The sequence below is a fragment of the Ornithodoros turicata genome, chromosome 3, assembly GCF_037126465.1.
Source record: "Ornithodoros turicata isolate Travis chromosome 3, ASM3712646v1, whole genome shotgun sequence".
NCBI lineage: Eukaryota > Metazoa > Arthropoda > Arachnida > Ixodida > Argasidae > Ornithodoros > Ornithodoros turicata.
The window spans coordinates 836,867-859,913 of NC_088203.1; the positions used below are offsets into that span (position 1 = coordinate 836,867).

Below are 23,047 nucleotides of genomic sequence, written 5' to 3' on the forward strand. Positions count from 1 at the left end.
ACGCGCAACGGTGTTTCCACAAGATTTAAGCACAAAACAAGATATAATAATAATGATGATGATGATAATAATAATAATGTTTTATTGGTGCCCAAGAACGGTCGTGACGACCCTAATGTTGGTACACAAATACAATGCAATGCACTACAAATAGACTCAATATACATACAAATACAATAATACAATATGCACTAACAACAAGACACGACGCGGTCACACACACACACACACAAAACAAAGAACAAAATGCTCCAACACGCATTTCGTATATAAGCATAGCAGTGTGGAGAAATGCACAACGACGCCGCATAGTAATCCAAAGGCTCTTCTGGATCTGCACTCGAGCTCGGCTGGGAATGGGAGATATACTCCACTCGATCGTAGCATTAAGGTAATGGAATTTCAAAACACACGAAACAGACCCTATATATGGATGGACCATAAAGCTCCTTCATGGTTGTACAAGATACTCAAAACAAGTTAAGTTACTGAATATCAGACAAAAAAATTAACCGAGTACCTACTCAGCATTGAAAAGTATTTGAACAGAGTACTCAGTACTCAGAAAAGTAACTCGTTACTTTCAATATACTATCAACTTACTATTAATGAATTTTACTGAAAAGAAAGCGAAAATAGAAACGTCTCTTTTTCGCGCGATATCTTCTTGGAACATGCCGCGGACATCTCGGCCGACAATATCGCTCACACGATCGATGCTGTGCTCGAAGGAAATTCAATGAAACACTGTTCCTCTTTCTTGGCTTCGACGGAGCATTCCCCAACATCACGTTGCCCCGCGTATATCTAAAGCGCTTTTGCACGCAGAATGACCCTGGAATATCTGAGGCAATACATAGAAGTGGCGTAGCACACAGCCAAAACAGATGAAGGTAATCTGTTTCTCCACATTCCCGTCTCTTCAAAAATATTTACTGATGAATAGCTCGATTTAACGTAATTTAATCGTTGTTATCGGAATAAGTGAATATCTCGAATATATATTATAATATTGAATATCTATTGGCAGAACTGTCGAGCCCGTGTAGGCACAACTGAAAGTATGCTTTTCAGTCCTACCGATCATTCAATGGACGTTCTCGGGACGTTCTGCCCACGAGGAAGGTTTCCTCCGAACACCAATCAATTCACCTAAATTGGTACACCTTGTCGTCACTTTAAAAAAGAAATTGACCTTTGACCACACATTAACACATTGACCGACGACCTTCGCGTGCACTGATTGCCAACTTTTTTTTTTCTGTTGCGCTACCGAGAAATTTCTACTGCGCGACATGTTATCGGCGACGATAAACATCTTCAAAAATGGGTTCATATCTTTCGTCATCTCTTCGTTACGATGCTTATCGAAGACTACCTTGTAATATAAACTAATCGTTCGTTGAAAGGAAACGAAAACCCTATTGAACTTTATTTGACACGTTTACGTACACACGTGCCACTGACGCTAAATACAGTGATTTAACCTCACCTAACCTAACCATGCTTAACCAATTTAATTGCGCATATTTACTACACCATAGTGTATGCGCAACCGTTATCTAACGCCTAGATAATTACAAATAGCCTATATGACATATAGTTTATGGACCACTGTGGTTCCCGGTGACACAGTGTTCTCATTTTGTTACTTAGCTGCTATACCTGCGTGAATTTTACGAGGGATTTCAATTTGGTCTTTCACTTACGCGAATGTTTCGCAAGAATTCGTTCAAGCCTTCGCTCCAGATATCTTACGAAGGTTTCCGACACGGCACGAGTTTCTCTCCATTGTTCTTCTGTCTGCATGGCCTCCATCTATTGTACACGAGGGGACTAAAAACGCTTTTTTTTCTTCTTCTTCTTCTCAAAGAACACTAAATGTCCCGTTTCGTTGGAGTCACGTTTCACTCGTCGACTGCCGAACACTTGGCCCAACTTTTGAAAACTAGCGGCAAATTCTCGATCGCCAGGGTGAACGTGGACGGCCAAGTTCCGGAGATGGACGGCTGCACGCACGTATGCACAATGTCAACAAACGTGTCTGCCTTTGACGTCGCTGTAATAAAATGTGCCCCCCTTCTGTTAAAGAAATACTGGGATGACGCAAGCCAAAATTAAATAGAAAGTCTCCGGGGTACAATATGTGGACCTGCAAAGTCGAATGATTTTTACGTGCCATTGTTTAATGCACTGCCAAGAACGGGATTCGGAATCTTGCCTTTCAGGGCACGCGAGCGGAAATTATGCGGCGAATTATAAGGGTAATTTATCTTATCGCTCGGAGAGACTCCGTGGTGGGGAACATAGATCACTGTTGATTGACGAGGCAGCAAATTAAAAATATTAAGCCGCTACTTTACGGCACCTGTAAGAGAAGATATTTTGGGACGGCGATATTTCGTCTTCGTCTGGGCGAAAAGAAGAACAATCTCCGTTCGGTGGCTAACTATAGCAAAATGAACGGGCTAACTATCTGCATACGATAATCATGTCCACTGAAGGAATTCGTATCATCTTAAGTATTTCCGTACATGTTTCCATAAATCTGCCTTGCAACCTTGATTGATAAAGAATGATGTCTACTCAACACATTTGTCTTCTTTGCTGTATAGTTCTACAAAGCACGTTATGCACGTCGGTATAATTACTTACCTCAATGCCATTACGACGGTTATTATATACTTTGACTAATTGCGGGCTTTTATATAGTTGCGCTACAGTCCGTTCTATATTAGTTTACAGTCTTTCCTACCATGTAAAACAAGGCCGGAAACACTTTGTAAGCACAACATGGATCCACAAATCACCCTGTGAACAAGAGTGGGTAGATTATCGCGTCCACCCATCTGGCAATCAACATAGAGAACCTTCGGCGGAGCAAAACTGAGTTTCTTGCCAACGAAAATCCTTTTCGCGGAGTCGTTGCACGCGAAAGTTGCAGAGGCCCAACAGAACTTATTTTCTAGTCATACTACCATTTCATTACTGCGTTTATGGATTGGGTGAATGAAAAGCAGTTGCGCCAAAGTGGCTGGGATTTCCTCAAGTACGGAATTGGGTCATTTCTGGCACTGTAACAAAGTAAAAGTTGTTTGAAGCCTCTTGTGCGGCAAACCAAGGAAATAAGGCATATCTCAGGTGCGCCAAGTATGGGTGACGTCGTTGCTTCGCCAATTTTCGCGAGTGAAAACTCCTTGTAGTTATCTGACGATTCATTTCGTTTTTCTTTTCTGTCAGTGTACTGACATATACGTTGGTTTCCTATAGTTCAACGGGCACAGATCTAACTCGTGTCTCGCGTCATAGATACCTCGGTGTAACCATCACACATGATTTGAACTGAAACACCCAAATCGATGAGGTCGCCACAAAGGGGAGGAGGGGTATATTTATTAGAACAAACAAAAAGGAAAAAAAAGGAGGAAAGTTCAGCCAAACGGTATGTCGGCTTGCCATTCCGCGACAAAATAAAAAGCAAAGTTATAATTAGGAAATAAAGGATAGACTAACACGGGGGAGTATGTTTATTGAAAAAAGAAAGGGAGGAAAGGTTAGTCGGGCGTAGGCCGAAACGTAGTAAAGGTAGGCCGTAGCAAAAATAAAGTATAGGAAAATAGTAAGGGCCGTAGGAAAGGTAATCTATTCCTTCAATAAAAGAGAAAAGCAACAAAAACCACACACACAAAGGGGGTCTTAGAGGCATGCAGAAAGCTCAATTGGGTAGGGGCAAAGAGATGTTGGGGTAACCAAGTTGTCGCAAATGGCGTTGTAGTCGTTGAGAGAGATACCGGTTGTAGTATAATAGATAGGGTTCAATGTCGGCTTCCACGCAACACATTGTGCAATTGGGGGAGTTCTTATAGCGCATTTTATATAGGAGTGAGGGTGTGCGTGCAACATTCATACGAATACGATGGAGGACAAGTATATCACCCCCCATATCCAAATTGACTCCAACATTCATTCTTCCCGTTGGCAATCAAGCACTGAAATAGGCTTCCTCAGGAGACAGTTGACTGCGACACCTTGTCGGGATCCTTGTATCGACTTGAGAGTCTATGGGAACAACCGCAGCGAACAGTCACGCATTTCGAGGCTTTACTGTAAAGCCCTAATTAGGCACAGTGTCGAGGCTGCGCGTGCTGTACATTGATGTGGATTAATTGTGTGTAGGATGTCCTTTTTGGTGTGTAAGCTTTACTGACCCTCGATTTATCTTTATCTAGTCCTACCTCTACCTTGCTAAGGATTGATTACGTCTAGGTCACGAAGGGCCTCACTGTGACGTAAAACTTTGTTACTGTATTTGGATCAAGTATATTGAATAATTATCTGTCCTCTTTCATATATGAGCTTGCTCACTCTTTCCATGGTGCAATAACACAAACAATAAATGATGAAGAAGTGATGATGACATGTGACGACCTCATCCCATCGTCATTCATGTAGTAGTTGTTGCAACCACAGGACCCCACTTCAAACAGGATGAATTAATGGTGAGTGTGAAGCGAAGACAGGTCAGAGTTGGGTTTAGAAATCTTCGAGGAGGCCAAGTATAGCTTGCACAAAAAGGGAGCGAAGAGCCCGACACTGATGCGCAGGGGAGCTCCGTGGACAAGCGGAATGTTCTGTGGTCAAGGAGCTCAAGTTGGCGTCGAAGCACACGCCGTTCACAAGTGTTAATGATGAAAGAAGGAAGTTCCTATCATGTTCACACGTGTACCGGTCGAGTTCCTCGATGATATGGGAAATCGTTGCTGGGCTGTGGCAAGCAGGACACAAGAATGTAGACACAATTATAGCAAAATAATAAATAATTAAATACGATATATGTACGTACTTTATTTTATTTTTTGAATCATTGGAAAAAGCACCTCTGGAACTGAGACAAATCTGAACCCGTCTATAGGGACGTTCGCCTGGAGTTTGGCTGCGCGACACTAGCGCCGCGTTTCTCCTCTGGTAGTACTGGGAGGAAAAGTTTAAAAGTAAACTGGTCGGGCGACGAATGTGTTTACATGCGCTGTGCACGACCTTCCACCCGCTTCTGCGCTATATCTGAGAATGTACAGCCCGGAGAACTGGAAAAATAAAAGCCTGGACCACGTTACTGTTATAAAATGCACGAACTGCACAAAGAACGCCGGAGCGTATCTGTATCCCATCTGTTTTTTTTCGTCTTTTTTTTTTTCATTCAAACTCAAGCTGATAGCTGTGTGATTCTGCAGGCTTATAAACTTGAGCTGTTCGTTCTTTGTACCTGCTTCGTGCCCCACGCTCAGGCTTTTTTTATAATGAATTTCGTCCACCAGCTCCCCTGCGTCCACACCATTCTGTCGTAGACGTAGACGTATGTCTGGGGCTGCGTAGTACCATGCGAAAATCATGAGCAATGTGGATTACGCGTTTATTTTTTTAATTCTTAGTTTTATATATTCTGCAGGTATAGGTGGAGCAAATTCCTAGACAGCGAGTGCTTGGCAATCATAGCAGAAGCATGAGATATCACCAGTGTATGTGAATCCCAAAACGATCATACCTATGCAGGATCCACCGGGAGTCATGCACCGTAGTCGCAATTGGTCATTGGATTACGAAAGTTGTATTGCACTTGAGACGTGTCTCTCATTAAGTTAGTTCTCATTCTCAGTCAAGTGTCTCAAAGTCCATAATCTCAGCAGCAAAGACATTTAAATTATTGTTCCGATGACTTTTCTGATCTGACTCTCATATTTCTCTCTTCCGAAACAGTCACGGATAAGTGACACGTGGTTTGGAGTGAGCAAAAGACGGAAAAGAGGGAATGTAACGCTCATATAAAGAGCTGACTACAGACAAGAATCCATAGTGCTCGCTCCATTCATTTTCTAAATCATTACTCCACCGGCTCTCACACCTAGAGTCACTAAATAAGAGTGACATGTACTCACACCCTCTTCGTAAACGTGAGTAAAACATTTGAAACCAGAGATATCCAACTGTATGCATTCAGGCTTTATTCTTCAGTCAGGTTTCGCTCAGAGCTACTAGATCTATGGCACCTGAGGAGCACCGGCATTTTACTCGTATTTCGAGCCTGTCGGATAATATTCGGCCATGCGCCAAAAACGCGCCACTGTTGATGGTTTCCCCTCTTCCGACTTCATGGGGGAAACAGTCCTCGGTCTCTTTTGCCTTATAAAGAGAGAGAGAGAGAAATACATGATGACGATGATATGGGGATGCCTGCCTTATAAAAAACGCAACACAGCTTGGTTATTCTGACACAGCACATACCATGTGCGTGATGAGAGAACACGCTACTTTGAAAACTTAGCAGTATCGCCACAAGTGGCGTTGACTGCCGTAAACAGGAGCGCCCTCTGGCCCAGCCGAACAACGACCCTATAATCACACTAGTCATCACTAGAGTCATGACTACGATAAGTGGAGTCCGCTGTGCCTCATTGGAACCTCAAGGTCTGCACCTAACAGGGTCAAATTACGTCAATAATCGTTCGTTGTATCTCGAAATCTTGAAGGTCGTCAATTGTTCTGTTTAGGAGACGCTTCCAAAGCATGGGTGGAGTACATATTTAACCCTTGTCTCGAGGTTGTTTGCTCCAACCCTTGTGGTGTTTCAAGTGGCGGGGTTCTCGAGAGCTTCCACGAAAGAATGCTCATTGACAGACTTTCACATAACCGACCTCCGAGTTTCCTTCTCACGTTGCGTACACAATTTGGAATCAGTGGTGTAGCCAGACCTCCATGCAAGGTATAGGGGAGGCTCGATACGAAAACGCCCCTCCGCTGATTCGGGACACACGCATACCTGTCCAATCAGCGATATGAGAGATGAATACGTTCAAAATGCGATTTGATTTATTCAGACCCCTCCTTACATCCCCCTAACACCTCGAAACGTCCAGTGACACCACCCTAACTTTTCCACCTATGAACCCCCAACATGGGGTGCACTTGCGATTTCAGCTCTAGACACATGCCGGTAATGATATGCTAAACTGTAATGACGGAACTATAATAATGACCATTGAAGATCTTGACCTCTGTGCCTTGAATAATGGGTCTCCAACATTCTTGCGTCGAGGCTTCTCGACGGACGCACTAGACGTTTCGCACTGTTCCAGGGATCTTTTTCCACATGTCACTTGGAGTACGGATTTGGACGGCAGAGGCAGCGATCATTTCCCCATATTCCTCTCGTATTCCAAGTACGTGCCCGGAGCAGGCCACAGGATCGCTCGGTTGACCAATTGGCAGTCCTTTTGCAACCTGAGCAAGAAAGATGTGCAGGCGGGAATGACAGCAGAGGAAATTACTGATCTCATTGTGCGGTGCATAACGTCGTCCACCACGACTGCTAAGGTCGCTGCTGGTCATGCAGGTACGGATCCAGTAGTGGAGCGTTTGCGTGCTTATAGGAGACGGGCGGAGCGAAAGGCTCGGCGATCTGGCCAACTCAAGGATGTTCAGGATGCACGTCGTGCGAACGTAATGGTACAAAAGGCCCTGAAGGCCGTGGACGTACGTAGATGGCGGCAGTTCTGTGCGTCTCTGACCCCTTTTACCAGTACTGCGAAGGTATGGCGCGTTGCTCGAAGCCTCCGGGAAGCTCCTCCGGCGAAGAACCCCCTGCGATCTCTGTCTCTCGATTTCCAAGCCCGAGAAGGAACTTGCATACGAATTTTGCAAGACCATAGCAGCGAGCTCCGAGGCAGCGAAATGTTCAGGCTTTCAGGAACATGTTATGCAGCTACAGCGCGCTATTAGCCAAGCTCCTCTATCATCGGACCCCGACATGGATGCGGACTTCACGATTGCAGAACTCAAGGCGGCCCTGGCGTTTTCTCGGAAACAGTCGTCACCTGGTCCGGACTTGGTCACCTATGCTGCGCTCCGTAACCTGAATGACACCTGCCTTCTGGTCCTCAAAGAGATCTACAATAAATCATGGAGGGATGGACAAGTCCCTGCTCAGTGGAAGGAGGCCCTAGTGGTTCCCATACTGAAACCTGGAAAACACCCCTTCCCTTGGCTTTACGACACTGGTGGCTTCCCTTGCAGCTTTACGACACTCTGCGGCGTCTACGACTCAACGTCGCCTTCACCCCTGTGTGCCATGTTAAGCTGGGTTACAGTAACACGGCGCTGTGCCTAGCTTGCCGCACCCCAGCTACGATCCCCCATATCATCGAGGACTGTGAGCGGTACACGTGTGAACGCCGGGTACTTCGACGCCAACTTGAACTCCTCGACCATAGACCATTCAGCCTGTCCAAAGTACTTGGCCCATGGAGCTCCCCTGCGCATCAGTGCCGGGCTCTTCGCTCCCTTTTTGCTTTCATGCAAGCCACTGGACTCCTCGAAGAGCTCTAAACAGAACTCCGACCTGTCGTCGCTTCACTTTCACCATAATTCATCCTCTCATATTAACCACTGTGAAGTGGGGTAGTGTCCTGTGGCTACCACGAGGAAACATCCCATGTCATCATCACTTCTTCATTTATTGTTGTTGTTGTTGTATAATAATGACCCCCCCCTCCAATTTTTTCCGACACCCCTCCGTGCTTGGAATTCTGGATGAACCACTGCGATTACATATGGGCTTTAGTGACCGGTGAGGCCGGGTCACGAGATTTTAAGTAGTTTGAAAAGCTCGTAACTTCAAAATGATTCAAGAATACTGCTTAGATAGACGCCAGGAACTGCAAGAATCTTCGCAATCGGTACACTGCACCCTCCCCCCGTCTCATATATAATTTTTTCGCCCAGGATTTGCACGATTTGCGTGAGCCGTCCAGTGGCAGGCACTGGGGTCTCGGGCCGAGGCTGCGCCACTGCTCCGCATGTTATGACTCACATCACGGCTTAACCGTCACTCGAAATTTCACTTAAGCCGAGCAAATGTTGTCACGTGCTTTCTTACGATGCAACCCAATTCGCGGCTAATTATTTATAATTGAGTCGCGTTGTCTACAACTTTCGGTTTCTGACACCGATTGGAGACCAAACTTGCTGGTTACGTTTTACGATCCTCATTGAATCTTATCTCGGCTACTTGTGACGTCATCGCCCTGGACGCTGTCAGGGGGAAACGGGATGTTCGTTTTTCCTATCTAACAACTATATGTATAAGGACGCGGTACACGGCACTCTTCATGAACACCACATCTTATTTTTCCCTACAGCAAGTAAAACCAAACCGGGACGTATTGCACCTCCACGTAAGTTGCAGTCGAACACGAGACATCGTAGTTTTGGAGAAAGTGAATGTGACCCCCACTTAGCTTGAAGGATATCGATTGCCGCGGCGTCAATCCGTCACAAACTCACTTCCTTGTCGAACGTCGGCGATATCTTTCAGCCTCCGTGCATCTCCTGCTGGTTATCGGAATTTCGCATTGATGTCCAAGTTGATGTATGTCATTCTTTGTTGCATTCCTCTGGCGCGTTCTCCACTATGAGAACGGGTGAATGGGTGGGCTTCCAAACAAGTTATTTCCCAATTGTTCACACAGAAAACCACGGCACACAAAAGTATCCCCCCGTGGCGGACCACTTCCTTCAGCGTTCATCATAGAGCCCACTTTTCCAGAATACCCGTATTTCCACCGGACGTGATTACTGTCTTTCAAGTAGCCGTCAGCCTAGTAGCAACAACGTAAACGAGTGAAAGATCGGCTGTATTGTTCTTGATCGGGAGCGTTTCCTGCGTGACCGCCATCTTGCACGACTACCTTGGTTTTGCGCTGAACCACCAACGTTATTCCTTACGGACGCAAAGGCAATAGCATACGATGTACTATTCCCTCGATATTTATCGTTTCCACTGTCTGTCTTACACGTCTATCTGTCGAGCGATAAATCGTCCGTGTTTAGTAGAATTCAGGTATGCAACCACACTTGTTGACGTGGTCACCCATCTGGGAACCTACGACATTACCTGCAGAAACCTTGTTTTTGTGTTCCTCCAGTATCAGATTCATTAACCCGACCCCCTCTTTAACCACAAAACGGGTGTTCGGTTGATGGATAGACGATAGAAAAGGTTCCGGTTCAGCCTGAAAAGCAGTACTACATCTGTACCAGTAATAATAGCCTCGCCTCTGCGTACGTAAGAGATAGTGTTCGTAGTCCTGCACAACATAACGCGTTGTGCAGGACTACAACGCTATCCCTTTTGTTGAATGTGCAAAACCGTTGTTGTGGCCTACTTCATTTTTGTCGTACCAACCAGCCTTCTTTTCCGCCGCTGTCTGGCTTTTTGGACGACTGCCATATCTGAGCTCTTCGTCCGACCGATTTTTCCCTCTAGTTGTAGGACGACGACCTGCCCTCATCATTACATCATTCCCTCTACCACCAATCATAAACGCTAAAGACACTTATGATGTGCGGTGCAAATATGTCCAACATCTCGCAACGGAGCAATTATCCGATATTGACATCATCAACGTGAACTGTGACACCCGATGACACTTTCTGGATAGATGACATTCACGTATCGTCCTGCCCTGACGTCCTCGGTTGAAATCCGGGTCCAGAGCGGAGAAAAAGTGTTTCCTGCGTCAAGTAGGAGTTTCGTCACACCATTTTGACCCCTTTTTTGTTGTTCTCGAGCGAGACAAAAGTTTTTGACCCGGAAGACGTAGAAGCCTTTGGGTTACACCGCAACTCACTCGAGAGAGTCACCCCCCTTGCCAGACCTCGCTCCTCAGAGGAGGGCGGACGAGACCAAATTTTCGAAAGCAAAATTTAAAATGTGAAATGATTAATAAAAAACCCAGAATGCCCGCTTCTATTTAAAGCCATTCAGAACGCGGCCAAGTTTGACTTAATGAAGTTTGGTAGAAAATAATATAAAATAAGACAACAACAACAAATACACTGATGATGATGATGAATGGGGAAATTCGTCACCAGGGTTGAGGTCCACTACCCCAATGCGGACGGAACTGCATGATATATAAAATGCGACGAGGGGACGAGGGGGGAGAGGCGATAGAAAGGCCACACACCTAGATTCAAGGACATAAGACCGGTGTTTCGCAGAAAATCCAGGAAAATCTGCGGGGCACGACGGTGTTGCAGGATATCGGTCCAGGGCCCAAGGACTGTCGCCAAAGTGAACGGAGCGGCAGGGATCGGCTTCAGTCGGTTTCCCAACCGTTCTCGTTGAACCCTGAAGAGAACACAGTCCACGATCACGTGCTGGATATCTGCTAGCACGGCATAACATGGTGTCAGAGCGACCAAGCCCGTATTTAAAGAGTGGGGTGAAGGCGACACCTAGGCGGAGCCTGCGCATAATGGACGAAAAGTTAAGTTGCGAGGCAGTCGATTGGGCAAGCTTAGGAATAAATCGGGACCCACTTCCCTAACGAGGGTCCTCGATGTGACATCTTGACACCATTGTAGATGGGGCTTTACCATATCGGCAAGGTAGCTTCTTCTGTCTCCTTTGGAGAGCATAATAGATACTGCTGATTGGGACTTCATTCCCGTGGATGCCACAATGTCCCAGAATCCACTGTAAGGATACTTGGTGATCCCTACTCGTCTGTAGACGGCTCATTTCCTAGAGGGTGGATGTAACAACCGGAGCTCGGGATCCACGAAGATGCAGAGCAACTTTGGATAACACCCATCTACGGACATTTCTGAGGAATTGTAGCTCTGCAGACGTGGATGATGTGCAATGTGATAATCGGTACCCATGAGCCACACACACGCATACACACATACAAAGGATACTCCACTTGGAAGAGGAAAAAAAAAAAACCCTGCGAATCCATCAACTTGGTGTCTGTGAACAACACTGAGGACCGATATGCTACACAGAGACGGGAATACTGCATAAAACGGCACGATATAAAGCTAGTCCTTCTACGTGTATCCTGAGGGAACCCTTTTCGCTACTTTGTGTTTACATAATACAGGGAGAGTCTTTCTTGAAGCGCCATGAAAACAACTTGGATCAAAGTCGATACTGGGTCAATTACTCGAGTTTCAGGCTTGTCAATCCCGACGCGTGCCACAAGGCGGAAAACAATCGGAGGTTAATCGGGCGCAACCGAGGTCAATGGTTGAAAAACAAGTGACCTCCATTTCCTGATTGCCCGCCAGGTTCGTTGCGAAGCCGTTTTAAGGCAGGGAGAGAAATCGATACGGTCAGGGCCACACGAATTTAGGAAAACGGGGTCGTTCATATTAAGGAACGCTCAACAGTGATGGCATAATGAAATATTGTGCCGTCCTTGATGTCACAACGAAATTGAAATCCAGAGCAGGGCACCCGTCTTTTCAGGCTCACTCATTAAAAGTTAGCTCTAGTGCACGAAGAAAAGTTTGTGGCATATTTCCTCTCACGCCCATCATCCGAAAAGGATGGAGAAAGTGTTGTCCTCAACAGATGCAACCCAACACACACCATGTTGTGCCTGTGACCAGAGAATGCCGTTCTGGTGTGGGAAGCAACGCTTGCTCCCTGCCACTAAAGATAGCCAAGTTTGCCATTCCAATCTAGGTCGTGTCTATTATTTCCTAAACCGCAAGGAAGGCAGACGCATTCTCTTGCCGACACTGCAGGAGTATAAGTGTGGTGTGTAGCATACATAGTAACGCCACTACGCTGAAAACGAAAAGGGAAACGCTATAGCAAAGTGTTCACTTCGTGTATATAAACGTTTTATGACGTTATCGGCAAGAACCCACACGGGTGTCACCTGGCATGTCATGTTAGGCCATGGCATAACATGACAATGGCCTCCTCGTTCACGCTCAAACCATAGAGTGACACGGGTGACTGCAGCCAAAAACAGTGACCTTCGTCGCCTGGAAGGATTTCCTCACGTTGGTCGTTGCGTAGATCCACGCCAGGTGAATAGACACGTACGTGGCAGGGAAGATCCTTTACGGTTCAGAAGGCGTAGTTGGTAGGCCATATTGTAAACTGAGTAGAGCAACCACGAACAGGCAGAAGACGTTGCTCGTTGCGTAGATCCATGCCAGAGGGATAGGCACGTTTATGGCAGAGAGGAACTTTTACGGTCCAGGAGGAGCTAGTTGGCCTTACCAATGCCTCCTATATTTTAAGATGCCTGTCACATCTGCTGCCCTTTGCCGTGCTAAGCCCTTTTCCGTTGCTCTCCCTCATTTGATCGAGTTCGCCGCCCGTGGCGCTGCATTCCGACACATGACATCAGCGCGTCGTCGCAGCGTCCTTACTGCCGTATTCGCAACATTTTCCATAGTTTTCCACTGGTAGAAGCGAAAATAAGTAGCTACGGAAAAAGGTAAACAATATCTGACCTTCAGCATCGCATTTCCCCCATCATCTCCAAATAAAGCTGTTGTTGTCGTTGCTCATTTCCTTGTGTTTTACTTTACTTGGGCAATGTTCCGCGCTGTAGTCTTTGGAAACTCAATAGCAGACGACAGAAAGGCAACGCGTCGTTAACGGTACTTTCATTTGTGGCTTATGGACAGCTTTCAGTTGTTGACGCCCGACGCGGCGTCGTGAGCGGATGGCGGAAATAGACGCGCACTTCCGACGTTGGGAGAGGAGAGACGACGGGCCAAAAAAATTGCCATGCCGAACTTCTTTCACGACGTCGGCGAGAACTGCCAAGAACGGTATATACGGCCGACCAATAAGGTGACACAGAAAGGCCTTCTGATTTGTCGTCTGCATGTCTCAGCGTGATTTTTCATTCAGTACTATAGGCTAACATCTGGCCACGGAACCTTTGGGTGACACAGAGCGTAGTTTCTAATGTTTGACCTCGCCGTCTCTGACGAGATTTCATTGAAGCGGTGCTCTGCTATCCGTTTTTGTAATGCTAAACGAGGGCGGAGCGAGAGCGAAAAGCAAAGTTCTGACGCTATCCCAACCTAATGTGTTTTGTTCATGATGAATCGTTCGTATATGCCTGCTTCGATAGACAGTGGTCAGTATGTGTTGCTGCTGCTTGCCGATATCCACATCAAGTACTAGAAAGGAAGAACCCGGCGTTTCCTTTCACGAAATTCCTGCCGTGGATCCAGCAGTGGATAAAGGCGATCTCACGCAAAGGCTGGGAGCCGAATGCTACATCAAACTATTTCGTTGTCTGCAACAAACACTTTGCCGCTTCAGAAGAAGGTCAACTCCTAAACGTGTTAACTCAAAAAAGGAGCGGTTCCAAGCGTGTTCGAGGGCTACCCCTCATACATGAAATCCGCGCCCCCTATGTACGTCGGAATCCCAGCAGTCACAAGCGTCTGCAGCTCGGTTGTGAAAAAGTCAATGCTCCAAACAGAAGGCGAAAGAAAAGTTCAGACACAGGCGACGCGCAATCGTGCGACGTGGCCGCTGAGGCGGTACACTGCCCTATTGCACATTGGGAATGATGGATGAGATGATGATGGCGGGAACACCTTCACAGATCCGACACCAGACCCATGGAGGCCAGGTACTCCTCAAGAAGACGAAGGCTTTGCATCTGGCGGGCAGCGTTCGACCATGGTCCGAGGATCTTCGCGAGGTTGAACGGCTGCTCGTCAATACGTTGCATAGAAACTTCCATTAGTGCACACTCGTGGAGATATTGCCCACAAGCCAGGATGACGTGACAGAGGTCGCCGTGCACTCCACAAGTGGGGCAGAGGGAAGACGAGGTGGAGCCGAGACTGTGTTTAAAGGCAGTGTAAATGCAGTGTTGAGCCTCATGCGGTGGAAGAGTGCAGTAAAGAGGCGCGGTAGTCGCGGAGGCATTTCGAGAGAAAGCGTGGGTTCTACACCCGAGAGAAAGGAGTGGGCTATGTCGTGTTGCCATGCCATCTTGGGGCCGGTGAATATCGAAAGAAGGTATGTTCGGTCGCCCGGAGACATCCGTATCGGGGAAGAAGCTGCGTGCTGATGGGTGCTCAAGGTGGTTCTGTCTGCTTCTTCATTACCGCTGCGGGGATCACCACTACATGTGCGGGGATCCACTGCAACGCGACAGTGTGTCTGGCAACGGTCGCCTTCTTATAAACGGTTGTCAAAGACAACAGGACTGAGGGACCCGCGTATCCCCAAGTTGGCCACACACGGTCAGCGGTGGTCTTGAGTCTGTAAAGACGATCCAAGACTGAGCTGGACTGGTTGATATTTTTTTGCATAGCAAAGAGAATGGCGTAGGGCTCAGCACACGTAGATGATGTTCTGTGCGAATGATGGTAACCACAGGAGACTGACTGAGATGGAATGACAAATGCCGAGGTCGAGCTATTCCGAGTAGATGAGAGAACTGATGTTCTGAGGCTGGAACAACATAGAAAGGACAAATACATACAAAGCCTCAAATTGCCTAAGAAATTAACGATGGAAGATGAAAGTCACTGAAAAGGTTAGCCAGCTGTAGGACTCGAACCCTCATCTTCTGGATTACCGGTCCAGGGCTCTACCAATTGAGCTAAGCTAACACGCCTTCTCAGCGACTTCCAGGGTGCGTCATCTGAAGGGACAAACCAGTCACTCTCTCTCACTCATCCTTCTTTCACTCGACGTTGACGTCGTGTACAGTGCCGGACAAATGTTTATCGAACACGCTCCGGCTCATTTATTCTTCGAATGGTACCGTACGGACTTACAAACAGGTGATTGGGATACCTAGGCACGTGCCTGTAAGTCCATATGGTAACATTCGCTGCTAGCATGTCACCATGAGGAAGAAATGAGCCGGAACGTGTTCAGTAAACTTTTGTCCAGCACTGTAGTTGTCATTCATCATGCCCGGGGTAAGCTGCTTGGCGATACACGGGGCTGTATCCATTTTCCTTCCATGCAGGCCGGGAACAGTTAGGCGGATGACTGGGCTTGACAGAGACCATGGAGGGGCACTGGGAGCCACTGTCTTCACCACGAAACGCGGAGCGCTAGGCTTCAGCTGAGCAATCACCGGGCGGACCTTGCAGTGCTTGCGTCTCAAAATCTTCGATACGAGCGGGTGCCGCCGTTGATGGGATAAAAGGCGGCGGAAAAGTCGGTAGGTCTCACCGTAGCGAAGAACTCCCAGCGGGGTCTCCTTCGCTTCAGCAATAACTGCTCGGGTCTCTGCTGCTCGAGGGCGCCAAGTCACACACGAGGGCTTCGCGCCGGGAGGAAACTGCAAACTATGACCTGGAGATGTCGGTAGGCCATTAAGCACCGCCAAACTGTACGCGAGCGACCCTCACACCAAAGCCCCGTGGACGGGCAACAGAGAGCTCGTGTCACTACCACATCTCATGCCTGTCAAGCGACGGATCACCGCAATCCAACGGTGGATCTTGGGGCCCGATCTTCAACTCGTTTTTATCCCATAATGCGTCTCAAATGCATCACTTCGGTCCGTGATTCGCCTCAAGCTCTTGTGCGAGCCTAGCACAGCGGCATTGGAGCGCGCGAACTTTATATATAACGATAACGGTCGCTATGTGAAAGTTCAAGATCGGGGCCTTGGTCTCCAAGCTCGCAGTATGCTTCCGCAAGGGGAACCCAGCATCAACAGTAAAAGGTGAAACACGTGCTTCGATGGTATGCCAGCAACCGAAAGCTGGAACGGCCGCATGTTCCGCCACGTAAAAGGGAGTATTACTGTCTTTTCCATCGAGATGTCCAAGCCCGCCAGCGACAGGTACTGCTGGGTAGCGTCGATAGTGAGTTGGAGGCGTCGCTGGAGGGCAGGACGGGTTTAGCCGCTGGTCCGTAGACAAATGTCATCAGCATAGATAGAGATAGCCACTTTCTTGCCGAGGCAACCCCGAAGACCAGCCATAACAATGTTAATAAGATGTTGCTCAGAACGTTCCCCTGGGGCGCACCATGGGTCAACGTGACAAGGTTCGTATCACACTGGTTTGTGCGGACGAACAGTTCGCGTCCATGGAGAAAATCAGTGAGCCATGAGAGTGCTCTGGAAGTTAGGGCGGCATCAACAAGATCATGGTGGACAGAAGCGTGTCTTACAGTGTCGTACGCCCGCTTAACATTGAGGAAGGCTGCCAGCAAGCACCGTCTTCTTGTGCACCTTTGCCTCTTCCACAGACGTGATTAAATCAAGAACCGAATCTACTGCTGCGTTGTGCCGACTAAAGCAGTCTGGCGAGTACCATGTGCTCGATTAACTTTCCAAGGCAGCTAGTCAGGCTCACTGGTCTAAAGGAGGAGAGCTATGATGGGGATTAACCTGGCTTCAACAGCGGAATAACACGTGCACCCAGAAGGCCACAGACCCGCAGGAACCGAAGAAGTGCCTTGGTCACCTCACTATGCTGTGCGGGGCCTAGCAGTGTAGCTGGGGGGGGGGGGGTATATTTACAGAACAAAGTAAAAAGGGAGGAAAGGTCAGCCAAACGGCATGTCGACTTGCTATTCCGCAAAAAAAGAAAGAAAAGAACGAAAGAAAAAGTAAATGAAAGTACAATAAAAGCAAAAGAAAAGAACAAGGTGAGACGTTTTGCGTGTTGGAACATACTTGTAGTAGAGAAGCGCGGAAAAAACAGGGACACAGAACAGAGCAACCTAGCGCTTTCTCTCAACATTTTGCAAAGAGAACCATAGAACACATCCCAGGCAGCACAATGTACTGAATGTCGAGTGCAGGGGGGTAGACGGGGGGTGACTTAAATCCCCATTTTTTCTTTTTCTATCACATCACATCACATCACATGGGGGTAGACAGTATCTGTCCTATCAATGTTCTTTAGTTTCACTGGGTTCAAGGCACTCCCATCTACCCTTCCACCCCCATTGCACTCGACTTTCACTACATTCTGCTGCGTTGGACATTAGGCCACACAGAAACCACAGGAACCTGGCCATCACATTTTCCGCCGGAGAAATGCTATCTCCTTTCCAGATAGGTTGATCGACGGTGTCGCCAAGAATTCACCTCCCAACTTATCAATTACGTTTGCCTCCACTATTTCCCGTGTATCTCCTGTTTTGGTTCTCTTCTGTGTCCGTGTTGTTTCCGCGCTACTCCACTACAAAAAAGAAAAGAATTGAGGAAATAAAGCATACACTAACAGAAGGTGAAATCAAGATCAGATAGATTATAGAAAAGGATGACTTGAAAAAAGATTAATGTAATTAGTATGAGGGTGGGAGGTGAGGGTGGGGCCCTGAAGAATGAGATGACACCACTTGAGTTCACAGGCTGTTCATGAGACCTGTGTCACTGAGGGACGTCAAAACTGCTTTTGTCACAGACCGCAGTGTGGGATGTCGTACTGGGTCGAGCGGAGTGGTCAGATAAAAGTCTGTGCACGGCAGCTCGAGTAAGCGCGTGCGCCATTGTCGGGACAATCGAGCACAGAAAAGAGTTTGTTCTGACGACGTCTTGCAAAAAGGCCCGAGAGCTATTGGTGCAGTATCGGCGAATGACCCCTAGCCGACAGACATACTGGAAGAGCAGAACGGAAGTGACAGACCTAGCTGCAAGGGCACACAACGCCGTAGAATCGGCGATGGCATTCTCCGAAACACCAACGTGGCACGGAATCCACTGGAACCACACACTGTGGCCTAGAGACGGCGCCATGGCGTGCAGGCAAGTGATCTCCTTGTCGATGTCGTTGATCACTTTGGGCGAATACGACGCCAGTCCTCCACGGCTGACTTACTGTCTGAAAGCATAGTACACGCTCTTGGTGTCGACCCTACCGCAGAGTGGACACTATGGCAAAGGCTTCTGTTAACATCTTGGAGGTGTTAAAAAAAAAGATAAACAATGTGTCCCCTCCCCCGCAGTCTCACTGTGAAGTGTGTGATTTGACAGGCATATTTAAATATAGGAGGCTATGATTTGACGGTACTATGAACTGAGTATCGCAACCAATGACATGAAGGTACAAGACATTGGTCGTTGCGTAGATCTACGCCAAACGGATAGACACGTATCTGGCAGAGAATAACTTGCACAGTTCAGAAGGAGCTAGTTCGTATTACGATATTATGAACAGAGCAGCGCAACCACGGACAGGTGTAAGAGTGGCCGTTGCGTGGATCCAGGTGAATGGACACGTATATGACAGGGTAGAGCTTTTACGGTTCAGGAGAAGCTATAATTGATCTGACGATACTATGAACTGAGCAGCGCAACCAAGGACCTGATAAGTACAAGACTTTGGTCGTTGTGTAGATCTAGATGAACAGACACGTTTATGGCAGGGAAGAACTTTTACGGTTCAGGAGGATCAAGTTGGTCGACGTTACCATGAACTGAGCAGCGCAACCAAGGACCTGAAAAGTACAAGACTTTGGTCGTTGTGTAGATCCACATGAACAGACACGTTTATGGCAGGGAAGAACTTTTACGGTTCAGGAGGAGCAAGTTGGTCGACGTTACTATGAACTGAGCAGCGCAACCAAGGACCTGAAAAGTACAAGACTTTGGTCGTTGTGTAGATCCAGATGAACAGACACGTTTATGGCGGGGAAGAACTTTTAAGGTTCAGGAGGAGCAAGTTGGTCGACGTTACTATGAACTGAGCAGCGCAACCAAGGACCTGATAAGTACAAGACTTTGGTCGTTGTGTAGATCTAGATGAACAGACACGTTTATGGCAGGGAAGAACTTTTACGGTTCAGGAGGATCAAGTTGGTCGACGTTACCATGAACTGAGCAGCGCAACCAAGCACCTGAAGGTACAAGACCTTAGTCGTTGTGTAGATCCAGATGAACAGACACGTATATGGCGGGGAAGAACTTTTATGGTTCAGGAGGATCAAGTTGGTCGACGTTACTATGAACTGAGCAGCGCAACCAAGGACCTGAAAAGTACAAGACTTTGGTCGTTGTGTAAATCCAGATGAACAGACACGTTTATGGCGGGGAAGAACTTTTAAGGTTCAGGAGGAGCAAGTTGGTCGACGTTACTATGAACTGAGCAGCGCAACCAAGGACCTGATAAGTACAAGACTTTGGTCGTTGTGTAGATCTAGATGAACAGACACGTTTATGGCAGGGAAGAACTTTTACGGTTCAGGATGATCAAGTTGGTCGACGATACTATGAACTGAGCAGCGCAACCAAGGACCTGAAGGTACAAGACCTTAGTCGTTGTGTAGATCCAGATGAACAGACACGTATATGGCAGGGAAGAACTTTTACGGTTCAGGAGGAGCAAGTTGGTCGACGTTACTATGAACTGAGCAGCGCAACCAAGGACCTGAAGGTACAAGACCTTAGTCCTTGTGTAGATCCAGATGAACAGACACGTATATGGCAGGGAAGAACTTTTACGGTTCAGCAGGAGCAAGTTGGTCGGCGATACTATGAACTGAGCAGTGCAACCAAGGACCTGAAAAGTACAAGACTTTGGTTGTTGTGTAGATCCAGATGAACATACACGTATATGGCAGGGAAGAACTTTTACGGTTCAGCATGAGCAAGTTGATCGACGATACTATGAACTGAGCAGCGCAACCAAGGACCTGAAAAGTACAAGACTTTGGTTGTTGTGTAGACCCAGATGAACAGACACGTATATGGCAGGGAAGAACTTTTACGGTTCAGCAGGAGCAAGTTGGTCGGCGACACTTTACCGCCGAGGTACTCATCATTATCCCGGATACCAATACTGAAAGTATCTCCAGGGCGTTTTTTTCTTTATAGCGCGTGACGACTTTTTAAAGTTGCCTTAGTACGAGAAACATGAAATGACGCTAAGCTATGCTTTCGCACCATGCTGCGGCGTCACAAGTGGTCTTTTAGAGTGTTTTTCTCTTCTTTTTTTTTACTGTCGAAAGAATGAAAACACCAAACACAAGGTTTCACTTGTAGCAGGCAACATTTGCAGATTACTAGTCCACTAACATCGCATGCGGCAAGTGAATGGTTTGTTCCAAGGGAATCCGTTTATATAGTCCCAAGCATAAACGGCTTAGATCTTTTTCGTGATGCTTGCAATTGGTCAGCTGTGTCCTTCTGGTAATTGCACCGTAATGAACAACGTAATAATAATGGGAGTGGTGCCGTGATGTTACACGTCAGCCTATTTCTGTGGCGACATGTTGCGCGTGCCGCAGGGTAAGACGTGCGGATAATTTCGACCACCTGCGGTTCTTTTTGTTTAGTATAGTTTTGTGTAGTCGTTTCTTTCGGAAATATCCGACACACGGTGCTGGAAGCAATATTTACCTCCCCCACGTTGCTACCGTCCTCGGCCGGGATCGAACCCGCTATCTGGAGCTCAGCAAGCCAACACGTTACCGTTACAACGTCACCGATTTGTTTTGTTTGGAACCCAACATAAGACAGGAGATGTAACGAACCCTCACTGATGTTGTTGGGGAGACAACACATGCACGACTACCTCACACGAAAGAGTTGTGGTATTTGGGAAAGTGCTTTCCCGATCTGGGTGGCTAGCTTGCTCTCGTTTTGTACGTGGTGCCTATGGCAAGCTTGTCCAGCGACACGGCTGCCCTCGCATCAGGTATTGTGGCTCCCTGTAATTGCACGTTTGGACCGGAAGATCCACTGGAACGCCTTGAGCGTTCGTTGATTTTTGTACCCTGTAACTTGAGGACCAATTCCTTATACCATCAAGATCTCAGCGAAGCCCGAAAGATATCACCAGAATTTGTGGATACCACTACCAATTACACGTGCGCAAACACCCTCTCGTCTTGGCTTCGAGGAACTGTGTTAATCGATTTTCCGTCCATAACGAGAAAATAAAGGACACGAAGCGATTTCCGTGAATTTTTCTCGAAGGGCGCCATCACTGGGTCTCGTCCCTGGCGACCGTCTTTGCCCAACCTGCCACAAACGGTGCCTCAGGTTTAAGGAGGAGGGTACGGCCGTGCAACCTGTAGCTGAAGCCTCTTCCACATCAGAGAGTGCCCATGATGATGAGCCGCTGTCGCTGTTGAATGTCTCACTACAGCTACGGGGTGAAACACAAGTGAGAAGAAAGAAGCCCGACGACAACTGTACGCAAGAAAAATGTCGATAATTTGATGTTGCAAACGTGTGGAGAGTCTATCATGGCCAAAGGGGGGGGGGATATATTTATTTGACGAAAGGAAAAAAAAATGGGGGAAAGGTCAAAGGGATTAGGTGGGAAGTACGAGTTGCCACAGACACAGACGACAAAAGAGACCTGGCAAATGATTACGACAAGCTCCTGCGCGAACTCAAGGAAAAATATGAAGATGAAGTTTCTTTCGCTAAAAGGACTGCATTATTTACACTGGCGCATTATTTATTTTAGCACTACTTAGCACTTTTAGCATTACTTTATTAGCACTGCATTATTTATTTTGGGGGCTTCGCGGAAAGAATGGTTCGCATAGTCAGGGAATTAAAGGCCACAAAAGGAGATCTGACACCACATATGAGTACTACTCAAACGACCCACGGTTGTAGGTCCAGAAAGGCGCAATAAGGGCGTAAGTATTGTATAACGTCCACAGTATATGCTCCAGGAAATAGAGGGGTCATGGTGCCGTAAGGTCCTCAACTCTGCAACTCATTTGTTTGATGCAGATTAAAGTTTGTTTTTGATCATGCCATTCTTCCGACAGTTTCAAAAACCACTCGAAAAGACCATCTGTGATGTCGCTGCTTGACGCGAAAACATTGCTCCGCGCTATTCCATATTTATCGTACTATGGCAACTTCAAAAATTCGTCACGCGCGATAAACAAAAAACGCCCTGGAGATATTTTCAGTATTGGTAGCCGGGATAATGATGAGTACCTCGGCGGTGGTGCCAATTTTCTCAATTTCTTTTTTTTTTTCATTCACTCACTCACTCCCCTCGGCGGTAAATTCGGGTCCGTAACTGGTCCACCAATGCCCGTTTTTACACGCTGAATTTGCCGATATTTGCTCAAAAGGCCAACTTCGCATTTTTTAAAGAAAATAAACCATTTCCCACACGACCTAAAATATTTTTCTGTGCAATGTATCGGTACTTTACTATTGGAGAACAATATAATACGCCGATTTTAGTCAACCGTTGTTAAAGGAAAAAATTCCGAACTTGGCACAACGTGGGTTGATTTTACTTGTCCAGTATGTTTTAA

The 23,047-nt window shown here is 47.1% G+C and overlaps 1 protein-coding gene across 1 annotated transcript in view; it reads left to right on the forward strand.

Annotated features, from left to right (window-relative positions):
- LOC135387793 (uncharacterized) overlaps positions 1-23,047 on the forward strand; it is an 87,704-nt gene that overhangs the window by 28,154 nt on the left and 36,503 nt on the right. The gene's annotated exons all lie outside the window — the stretch shown is intronic.